Below are 12,213 nucleotides of genomic sequence, written 5' to 3'. Positions count from 1 at the left end.
CTATGGAAGTAACCAAGCCAAAACTTGGAAACGACACCAACAACAAACCGCCAATTGACAACTAGGTGTTAATGAAAAAATTGAAAACAACATATAGAAATGAACGGTTTGTTAACGAGATCGAGAATCATCTCAAAACCTCATAACTGTCCAGGTTACATTCTGGAAAATATTAATTGGGATCACTGGTTCATCGATGGAAGAGGGTACATACACCATTTGGGGTTCCTCCCAGGCGGGAGGATACTTCGTTCCTTCTAAATTTTCGAAGAAAAGGAAGTCTATTGAACACGTCCGTTATAGATGAGCTGAGCTAATTAATATTCTTCGTTAGAACGTATACAACCGCATCGAAAAAGGATAAAGCGTTTTACCATACCCAAGGTTTTCTAAGAACTTCTGCCATAGTGTTCCGAACGAAGACCCATAAGTGAATTCCGGGAAATGCTAAATCCGTCGATACTTCCAATGAAAACAAAGTAAGTGAGTGACGTTGACAACAGACCGTTCGAGTTTAGACAGTATGGTTTCGATCAAGTATAAAAATTCATCCCCCATCCAAAAAAGCCAAAATCAAAGCAAACCAAAAACTAATTTCTTAAAATAGACAAATCTGAATAACATGAAGGTGTGTCGAACAAAAATGCCGATCTTACATCAAAACCTTCCTCCAATTGGGGGTCAAGGATAATCAACTGAGCATATCCCCTTCTCCAAGCTGACGAAACCACCCCAAAAATTCCTTTCATTTGGATAACCAGTTCTGATTCAAAATGAATCACGCCTTTTCTGCCGCATTTTCTATTATTGAATTTTCAAAATTCCAATCGAGTATCACTTGTTGTTATCTTCGATTTCCCCTTTCGCCGAATATGGTGGGTATTGTACTTTGTATAGAACTTATTATTTCCAAAGTGGCCATGTTTAGACGCTTCGCTTGCGCGATTATTCCACTCTGTCCAAAACGAAAATAATTTTACTGTTGAAATGGCCGCAGGTCGCGGTGGGTGACAACATATTCGTCACATCTTCTTTTCTCTGGTTACAGCTCGCGATAAAATTATTGGTAATCATGGACTCAACATGGAATATTACACTTTTGATCGCCGGCGGAAATGAGATACTAATCGAATCTTTGGGACTCTAAACGTTTAATAGTAGTTGTACTACTGCTTGAAATGGACTTCACTTGATAGTGGTAGAAGCGATTCGCAAAATTGGTACATTCGAAGTAACTTGAGTCAGTAATAGGGGTAAATGGATATGTCCAAGAATAGGGTATATCCCAAAACAGGTGCTGGGCAACACAGGAGGGTACTCAAATCGGCTTACACCGCTCTATCGATGGGGCAGCTTCACCGACTTGTCAAAAAACACCCTCTCAAGGCATGACTATAAAAGGCTTTTTCATAGATAAATCACAGTCCTGAATCGCGCTAAAAGGCTTTATGTCTCCCTCCAACTTCAACCTTTAACGATTCATAGCAAGTCATTATCAATCAAAGGAGGATTCAAATCTTCCCTCTTCCCTGTTTAAAAAATATTCATGAGAGGTAAAATGGCCACCAAAGTATTTGTCACTGCCCACTAAGTTGATTGATAATCCGCGCAATGTATTTGACAGTAACTTTTCTGGTTAAGAGTCTGCTCCTTAAAAAGTATTCTTCTCGTCATGACTGTAAATTTCGTGTTTTGAAATCCAAATTGCAACCCCCCCCCCCTTTTTTTCAATTGACAAAACTGTATTCTAAATTATACTCTTCCTATCGTGTTTCAAAGGCGTGTGTGCATACAGGAGTAAGAATCGACGCATCCAATAAGTGGCATCATCCTACGTTCAGTGCAAGAGGTGGTCCCATACATACGGAAGGGGGTGTTCACTTTTTTCATATGGAGTATCAAAAGTGTTGATTAGTATTTTGACATTTGATGCAAAAGGGGATTGCTGGGGCTGGAAAGTGATCATTGCTTTCTCGTACTCATTCTCAGAAGCTACTGAACCGGAAACAGTGATATGTACTCAAATAAAGCTTTGTTCCAGATGCCAACCAAGCCCAAAACTTTATTTTGGGCAGTCTTTTCCACAAATTTGAAAAATTCCATCCCCGTTTATATCAGAGACTTTATTATTATTTATACTCAGACTTATATTCGAACATTGGTTTCGATTTGGTTTTTGATGTGACCCGACATAGAAGCATCCTAAGCTCTTTGCATATTTTTTAAGAACTCTTATACACCATCCTTTGCCTTGTCTTAACAAAGATCAAGTGATAAGTGGGACTTGTCTCTTGCGGCACTGTAATTTTGTACGAATTCGGTGTCGGATTGTTGCTAACGTCTACCATAAGACGCACTCTCATAACCTTCCTGATAAGACTTTGCCTTCGAGATGCCAGTCTAAATTAAGTAAATCATAATTGTGCAGTGTTACACACCAACGGAGATTGCCGATATAGACTAGAAGGAGAAAGGAGAGGCTTTCTCAAGGTGTCATTATGATTGTAATGATGATTTGTGCCACACAAACTCATCTTGCATGCTCTACGGCAACATTTAGTACCAGAAGTATGAGTTTCTGGGTTAAATTGCTACTATGATCCCAAAAGTAAAAAGCGAGTTGTTGCGGGTATATCAAAATTGTTTCGTGTCTCTATCGGTGTTCATCAATAGTTTTTATTTTTGTTATGGACACTGTCACACGCAACATCCAACGTCCAGCGCCCCATACTCTTCCTTATGTAGATGATGTTTTCCTAACATCTAATAGCAAAGCTGTCCCGAGCTTGAGCGTGTTAAAAAACGGAATGATCGCCTCAAGCGGTCTCAGTTTGAATCTGAATAAAACAGAATCCCCATGAAACAGGCACTATCACTGCTAGTGGGAGTGCCCTATCCAGACCTGAGCGATTTAAATATCTGGGGTTAATGCTATCAGCTAACAGAGAAGTGTATTATGAAATTACTTCCCACATTAGTTCAACCTGGATAAAAGGGCTTTCCACAACTGGTGTTCATTGTGATTGTCATATCAACGAACTTCTCAAATGTCAAATTTACCGCAGTGTCGTCCGCCCTCTCGCCCTTTGTGATTCTGGCGTATTCGATGGTATGGTCATGTAATTGGTGCTAACGAGAATTCACTTGCCAAGATTGAACATCGAAGTCGATGGTTAGCGACCAAAATGCCGGCCGAGATTTGAGAGCCTCGCGCCCGCCTGCATTCAGGTCTTGCTTTTGACAGAAGAAGATGGCGCAACCGATCACGACAAGCTGAGCCCATTTGTGAAAGTGTGAATCGTGGTGCCCATGATATCGGAAAACAATTTTTGACAGCGTTAATATAGTTTTTTTGTGTCAGTTGTAGACAGACGAGCGCAAGGAGAAGAATGACTCTCCTCCATAAAGTGTATGATTTAATAATTTATGAAATATTTAAAATAAATAAATAATAAATGTAATTTATTCTGTAAATTGTTGTAAATTTGGCATTACTGCATCTGTCCGCAGGAGACAAGCGAGGCATCTCCGCAATCTAACTATTGTCCAACAATGGAAAAACTTTCCTGCTGCGGAAACGACACCAACTTTGAAAAACCCGATCGGAAATATTGATGTGGTGCGGGCCGCCTTCAAACGTGCCTTTATCTCCAACGCGAATTAACTTGTCAGTCATATTTTACAAGACCTGGCTGACTACAGAAACGTTGAAGAACGCGACCCGCTTGAGCGACAAGTATGAGAAGTACAGCGCCGTGTGCTTCGTGATGAAAGGAATTCCACACCGGCATTAGTCAGAGAAATCGATGCTGCCGCAAATAACTATGAGTTCTTCACCGTAGGAACTTGCAAGGGGTTGTAGCACTTTCCATAGTCTTGTGAGGAACATTAACGGTAGACTGCTCATTAACGCTGATATGCAACTGGAGGAACGGTTCTCAGTTATATAACATCCTGCACCTCTTGTAGATGATATAATAAGCCACGGTAACATGCAGATACCAATTGCTCAACCAAACAAAAGCAAAATCATTATTGCCATCAATAGCTCAACGGAGTAACACCGCGATCCTTCAGATTTCGAAGAAGTGCCCCTCCTTGAGTATGAATATTGGAGGGGTATTTTCGGACCTCACGCCATGGTAAAGATAGTAGCTAAAATTATCCTGAAGGAACCGGCTGGTTCTCGCTCTAGATTCTCCTGTATCGACCACACATTTCACGGTGTGCAGAATTTAGATTATCGCTCCAGCTGATTTTTACCGATCTCAAGAAGGCTTTCGAGAGCGTCTACAGAAAATATATCTGAAATTTTCTACACAAAATAAGCATACTGAATAAATTAAAAGATTTTATCGTAAAAATAAAAAATGGGGCAAAATGTCACATGCATCGAGGTAAGAGGAACTTGAATTCCAAAAGAGAGTTTTCCAGGGTTTTTATCTGTTGCCGATACTTTCTCCTTCCTTCTTGCTGCTTTGGCTGTGTGTTTCAATGAACGATGACATCTTTCTCATACTCACGATGTGGAGAAGAAAGAAAGCAAATTCAAACTGAAGATAAACACAAACAAAACCAGAGTCCTCGGTCTAACTGGTAATTCTTCCTATCTATATTAACGGATAGAACATTGAAAAAGCAGATAAACCCGTATATCTGGAGAACATCGTTTCTACTAAAGGCGGCACCAGACTTGATGTTCCCCGACGCGTTAACAATGCTAAATTCGCTTTCGCTGTTTTTCTAAAATCTGAAATTTTATCTACACTGAAAGAATATTGAACGAAAAACTTCGCCGACGTCAGCCCCAGATAGTAACAAAAAGTAGCAGTGGAAACGTAACACTTTGAGAAAGGACGATGACTCCATTGCAGACTATGCCATGCAATGGTACCCGCTATTCCAGGATGGCCGAAGAGTGGGTAGCAGTGGTTTCTCTTCCCTGACTTATAGAGATGCGTAGGTATGTATGTATAAAGGGGTTATGGGAACCATGTATGTGTCCACATCACAATCACCGCCTTCTTCAACTGTTCAGCTTTTATCTCCACCTCCGATTATCGGTTAAAATGGTTGTAGTCATTAGTAACCTACAGTTGGAAGTTCTTCGCCAATATATGTATCACCAAAAAAAGGTTATATATATCATATATTACAACATCCTCACTCATTTTCGAAAAGTGTCAACTTCCGTTGAGGCAGCTTAGTGCTTCAACCACTAGCGCATCTGGACTCTCCAACAATAAAATGTGCTGGTATTCTTTTTATCTTATGACACCTTGCATCGGAAGCTGGCTTCCTCCCCCATAAGACTTGGTACAGCATAGCAGCTGTGTGCATGAATGCCGCCTTCCTTAGCTTGCTGGATTTTTGACCGTGTCTTCGGAAGCTCTGTTTTGTCGCGTACTATAGAGAGCTTTGTAGTACTCGCAGATGATGTCATTGCCACTCTCATTTTCGACCACGTTCTTGCAAAGCAGGTCCTAGACTGGCTGATAATAATACGGGTCCAGCTATAGGAAATTAACTTACTTCTGGCATCCAACCTATCTAACAATCTGTCGGCACCATCAGTTTGTTCAACTGAAAAGTTCAAAAGTGGAAAACTGTTCAAAGCTAGCTATGCGGTACAGCCGAACTAAACCACAATCTCACTGGAAATAAAAATGGGGGAAGAACAATTACAAATTCTCCAAAGAAGCAAACAGGGGGGTTATGCAACTATTCTCCGTGTTCATTAGACTTTATACTGTATCGCTCTGTACCTAATATTATTGAAGGCGTTCAGACTTGCGTTTCCAAAGGATGTATTCGTTTTTTGCTATGAAGCTGCAATGGGAACAATTATCATACAATTTACTTATTTACGATTCGTCCCGAAATTCCAGAAATGTTTTAGAATTCTTTGTTGTGGCTAATATCACAGAAATAGCTTCTCCTGGCTACACAGTTTTCGAACAAATTGCCGTCCCCTTTAACCAAGATAGTAGTGTTAGATAGGTCTTCAATCCAACACGAACGTAGACTGAACAGTCAACCCGTACTGCCTCGTATTAAACCTAATTGTGAGAACACTTCAATCTTCGATCAGAAACGACGGTAATATGATGTCCTCATGGCAACAATTCACATAGAGGTGACTTTTACTTAATTTTCTGAGAAATCGCTGAAGTTAAGCTTCCTTTCTACACAAGTTAAGTGTAGAAAGGAAGTTTGAATAAGGACCTTGGTACACTTGTGTAAAATATCCCACTAAGGCGGTGATAATTCCCCGAAATAGAATTAATACTGCACGTCGCTCCCGCCCGTTCTGCAGGGGGCTAAAACGAGAATATATTTGTGATATACCAACATACGACGTCCCAAGCCGTTGACAGTGATAAATTTTTGGACTAAATATGAGGGGCAGATACCAATTTTTGGAATAGATACAAGTTCCTCCATAATGATATAAAAATCAGATTGCTTGTACTCACCAGTGAAAAAGAGATTTTCAACTACATGGGCAGCCGTTCGCTTATGTTTTCAAAGCCGATAAACAACAGGTTTCATTTTTTGGTTGACTAAGAAACCTACTCCGAGCACATGGTTCACTGGATGGCCACTATAATATATGGTGTAGTAACACTTCTCCAGGAAACCGGTCCCTGTTCAACGCATCTCTTACAACGCTGTTACATCAGCCCTATATTGGGACACGGTATCGGCTAGCTGCTTGGCAGCTCCTTCTCTGTAAAGGGAGCGCACGCTCCATAAGAAAATGCACAAATCGTTATTCCGTGTCGTTGCCGGGTTCGTCGTTTTATTAGCAGTCCATTCCGAAACTCCTGTTGTGGCTTCATAACAAGGGTTGTCAGCCCTACACAACGCATAACCTGGAGGACCAATTGGTACAGTTTGTCCCGTTTTTAGGCGCGGTAGACTCGCCTTCATTCTTCACTCGCTGCAGCTTTTGGTTAAGAAAAAGCTCCCAGCGGTCACCACGTGGAGGTGGAGATAGGGTTTGGTAGTAGAGCTATTGGTGTTGGTTCAACTAGCGTTTTCCAGGTTTTATACTCCATCGTGGGTACCAATCCACGTTTCGCCCTGAGGCCTATGCTACTCTTTGACCACCTAGCGCAGCATACTGTCTATAATTCATGATCAAAGCCATACTTGCATTTAACGGAAAAGTAAAAAATTTGCCGTGAATAAAAATGATTTCAGTTACTCAAAACTTCGTTCATGGTCCGAATTAAGATATTTGTGGTAGGCATCTCATCTCGTATAACGAGCAATTTATGAAGTTAAAAACGCTCATGATTTTTATTCATATCACACATTACTCTTCTTGCATTCAGAATCTTACTTGAAACCGCGTACCTAGTGCAATTATCGTCTGAATCATTCCAAAACTAGGTTTCAGTTCCTTTTGAAGTTGAGTAGAATAGAAACGTAGAATGCCACATGAGAATATATCTCAGACTGGATCCTGTACGATAGTCGCCGACGATCTGCTCAATAGCTTGACGCCGATCAAGCACCAGGACACATGCTAAAGCCAAGTGGTGTTTTTTTCACGCCTTTTTTAAAGTATAAAAGAACGGCCCAATGAATCGCAATTATCTTGGTTTGGACACACGGGACGACCGCTTTGTCGCTGAGAAAATATTCATTGAAGGAACAGCTGTTAAAAATTGTTTCTGAAGAATTCATCGCTTCCGGAACCTCAGACTTTTATAAAAATGATATAAAGGCACGTTGGGAGCAACATATTGAGGCCATTAATGCTTTATTCGCCTAATACATTTGATTTTTATCAATATTATATTAATTTGTATGTATTCCATTTCATGTGCAACGACCTAATACAATAGCCAGCAACTGATGAGGAAGCACTAACTTTTTAATCAACTGGCAATGCGATACAGGACTTCTGCAATACTCACGTATTTGTTGTCTTGTGACCCAATTTTAGCAGAATTTCCGACTCGGTTAACAGTAGTTAATTATGATGAATCCTTCCTGGAGGATCTTACTGAATTGATTCATTACCAAACTGAAGGCAGCTCTTTCTTCCCTTCGTATTTAAGCGCTATTATAATGGTTTCCTCTATTAACATTGAAATGCAATTTCTAATTTTGTTAAAGTTTTTCTATTCTTAGTCTCCAGAAAACCCCGGCCCGAGGAGGACCCAGGAACCACCCTTCCCGACAGGTGACTCTACCTGCAGACAGTTTCTTTTTCCTGGATGGCAGGATTTCAGGAGTTGTTACTTATTATCTTCTGAGTACTTTTTTGTGCTGGATACAAATAATTTTCGCGAGTGCTGTTGGCATAGCTGAACAATTCTATTTTTCTCAATCTCAACCCGTCTATGCCCCAATACACCAGAAAACCACCGTGAAATACACTGGCAGTAGCAATGGCAGTAACAAACGCAGCATTTTCAACCAAACCAAAAACACAAACAACAAAAGAACGGAAGTCTCAACAGTGACTGGACGTGGTCCACATGCGTAATGAGTCCCAATCCGCCGAGCGCATGTGTGCGACGTACGAGACCCGCGCCTGCCAGCCACAAACACCGACCACGCAACCATCTTGGCCAGCCAGTCAACGCTGAACAATTTTTATATGCGCCTATGATATTTAGGTATTTCTATAAATTTATCTCGGGGACAATGTCACCTGAATATAAATTCGCTTCAATGAAATTCTTCAAACGGATTATGACAATAATTTAATTACACAAGTGAAACATTCAATTTCACCCATTCGAGCGTGTTGACGAGGCGCGTAGGAGTGTGGGTGAATGGCTGACGGGGCGGGGTGTTGATAGCCTCTCACCGGTTTCACAGAGTTCCTAAGGAAATGCAATCCGTTGACGTTAATTTCTTATTCAACGGAGCGCGGCTCGAGTTAACACACTTCCTGTATTTTTTGGAACAATGACTTCCATTTTTCGGATGTACATGAATATATGTAATTTGATTCAGTGGAATTCAACCACCTCAATTAGCATAGCCTAAATGGCTGAGGATATCGAAAATACTTTGTATCAACTAGCGTCGATGTGGATACTGATTGGTAGCTAGCTGGCTGCTCGTATGGACGGCTGCCAATTGCGAATATCTAAGAATACATTCTTCCACTTATGGGGATTTTAAATGCGTCTCAATAAAAATAGTCTTCCCTCCAGCACTACTGGGTTTGAATGAATCCTTTTCATGCACATATAGTACGTGGCTAAGTAAGGTTCGAAGCCTGATTGAAAATGCAGGAGTGCCGGGAATCAACTAATTCGATTCAGTATGTATATCGGTTGGGCAATCTGGAGGCAACTTCTAGTAAGCGCTATTAACCTCAATGTGTCAGTTACCCCCGTGAAAAATGATTCCTCTGTAGGTTGGGAATCAGATATTAATAACAATATTTCCTGCCATAAAAGACGACAAAAATGAGATAATAAAAATTTGTAAAGTAAAAACCAACTGCTTTTGAATTTTTTTTGTCATAAAATCTCAACCAACCCTCCTCCACCCTAAAATAAAAGCAAATCTGTGGGATACAACCTTGGGTTATCGTATAAGGACAAAGATTGGTTCCATGGCAGGACTTCTCTAACTCCTGACGAAAACCTCTATCCACTCTGTACTTTTATACTTGAATTCAGAACGTCTTCAGACTGATGCTAATGACCTCAAGGCATCCTCATCCCCTGGGAGTAGGTTTCAGACAAAATTCCGACGAATACTAATAAGTATCGTAATAGCAGCAAAAAAAACCGAACTCTGTGGAATCGGAAACGGTTTCATGGCTATGACTCTAAGAAATGAAGAGGAACGGTTGAGGGAACTATACAGGGTGGGCTTACCAGGGATGGGCCAGTCCAGGGTGCTTATTGGGGGATACAAACCCATGCGCACAAAGGATTGCTTAAACCTCACCAAAAAGAACCTCCGAATCATAATGGGAAATCTCACTGGTTATTTTCGGCTGAACCTAGGGAAGCTAGGGATATCTACGGACACTGCCTGTAGGTTTTGTGAGAAATATGACGAAACCTCTATACACGTCCTGAGATAGTGTCCGGCATTTGGGCAAAGTAGGTCGAGGCATCTGGGAGAACACTTAATACCAGATGCAAAGCTGAAAGATCTGGAAGTAGGGAACATACTAAAGTTCTTGACGGTTATAGACCTGCTTGAGATACTATGCTCAATAGATACACTATAACCAGTAAAAGGGGCACAACAGTTCTTTAAGGACGCGGTGCGACTTTCCCTTAATAGAATAATAATAATGGTAATAGCACAAATTTTAGCATCAACAGCTACTTCTGAAAGACAAGAGTAGCTTCATATGAAAACTTTAACGCAGTCCAAGAAGGTCCGTAAAATTAGGTAAGGAAAGTCGTGATCATTATGGCTCCGAGTAAAAACGTCCCTTAAATAAACAAGTCGAGAAACCGGAAGCTGGACGCTTCAGGTATGAAAAGTTTTGTGTATTTTTCATAAAAACATTGGAGTGGACATTTGTCCCAATAAATGCATATATTATGTGAGAATATCCACAGTATTGAATTTGCAAAGAAGCGACAATTTTGACCGATTATAACTCACTGTCAATAATAGTAAGATTTCCACGAAACTTGGTGGGATCATAATGTATGTTATAGCCTACATTGCTGCTTCGTGATTCTAACTTTATTTGAAGAGATATCAGTATGGAGGGTATTTCGGAGCCTAGGCAACATATAGTGGCAGCCTCTTGATTTTTTTCTGATATTTCGTCAAAGAAATGATCGCTTTCGACCCCCCACACTCCCCACCTTTTAAACAGATGTCAAAACTAAGACCAACTTCCGAAAGTACTAACTGGGACCTTTCATTTGATACCCCACATGACTATATATGATGAAAAAAATTAATTTCAACGTAGAATGATGTAACTGTGTATTTGTGAACTAAATTCGCTAAACTTGATGTCCACCGCTATACCCGTTTCCGAGAAAAATGCCTTTAACAGACAGGCAGACAGACAGACCAACGTACAGACAGACAGACAGTAAACTGACTTTAATAAGGTTTTGTTTTACACAAAACCTTAAAACGGGCTCACCTAATAGCAGCAAAGGATAAAAGAACTGGAGAGAAGTAACTTCTTCATATATTGGACTTTATCATTTCACTCGTCGAGTGTCAATTATTTTCAGCAATTATGACGTCAGATTCTTATTTGCATGGCTTCAGATGCAGTAAATTCGCGCGAAATTGATAAGTTTGAATTGCTATAACTTTTGCCCGAATGTCTGGACTTCCATTAAACTTGTCCTCTATGCTGGTGAAAAATTTGATACTCCTAGGATATACCCTATAAGAGGCAATGTGATCAGCATTGCGCTCACCTGAGTATTAGTGTCCTGATTTGACTCACAATTAGCGAAAATAATTGACATTTGCGTGAAATATTAAAGTCCTGTTTATGAAAAATCTACTTCTCTCCAGCCCTTTTTAAGGTTTTGTGTAAATAGTTATGTGAAATCTAGGCCTCAAAATATGTCCCACTTCTATATCTTGTCCAATAAACTTACTAATAGTATATTATCAGCTTTTAGAAGTTGACTGAAAAAACCCCATTGACTTCATCCTAGGAGTACTAAATTTTTCCGACATAGAGGACAGTATCGCACGTTCGCATGCCAAATTTCATGAAAAGCCGGCTATTATTATATTAGGTTGTTGCATATGAAATGGCCGATTTGGCAATCAAGTGAAGTTAGTTGCGATTTTGCTGTATCAAACTACCACCAGTTGGCGCTGTTGGTGTCGGATAATAAAGTATAGATACTCCTACATTTAATCAACGAGTCATTTCAGTTTTGACCATCGTTATGATAACAGTGAATAAAAAAGAAGAAAAGATTAAAAAGAGCCAAAAACGTATACTTTTTCTGTATGAGTTCAAACTTGGTTATAAAGCAAAGGAGGCGACCAGGAAGATTAACAGCGTATTTGGAGCTAATACGGTAAGCGAATGAACCAAACAGCGGTGGTTCGAAAAATTCCGGTCAGGCACCGTAAATCTTCAAATTGAGCCACGTGGACATCCAAAACCATCGATTGACAACGACGAGCTGCTTTTGCTAGTTGAATCCGACATACGTCAGTCTATGAGAGACATTGCAAAGAAACTGGGCGTACACTATTCGACAGTTTCCGGGCACTTAC

Source organism: Hermetia illucens, chromosome 1, assembly GCF_905115235.1.
Source record: "Hermetia illucens chromosome 1, iHerIll2.2.curated.20191125, whole genome shotgun sequence".
In the NCBI taxonomy this organism is placed as follows: domain Eukaryota; kingdom Metazoa; phylum Arthropoda; class Insecta; order Diptera; family Stratiomyidae; genus Hermetia; species Hermetia illucens.
Note: the sequence above shows the minus strand (reverse complement) of the source record.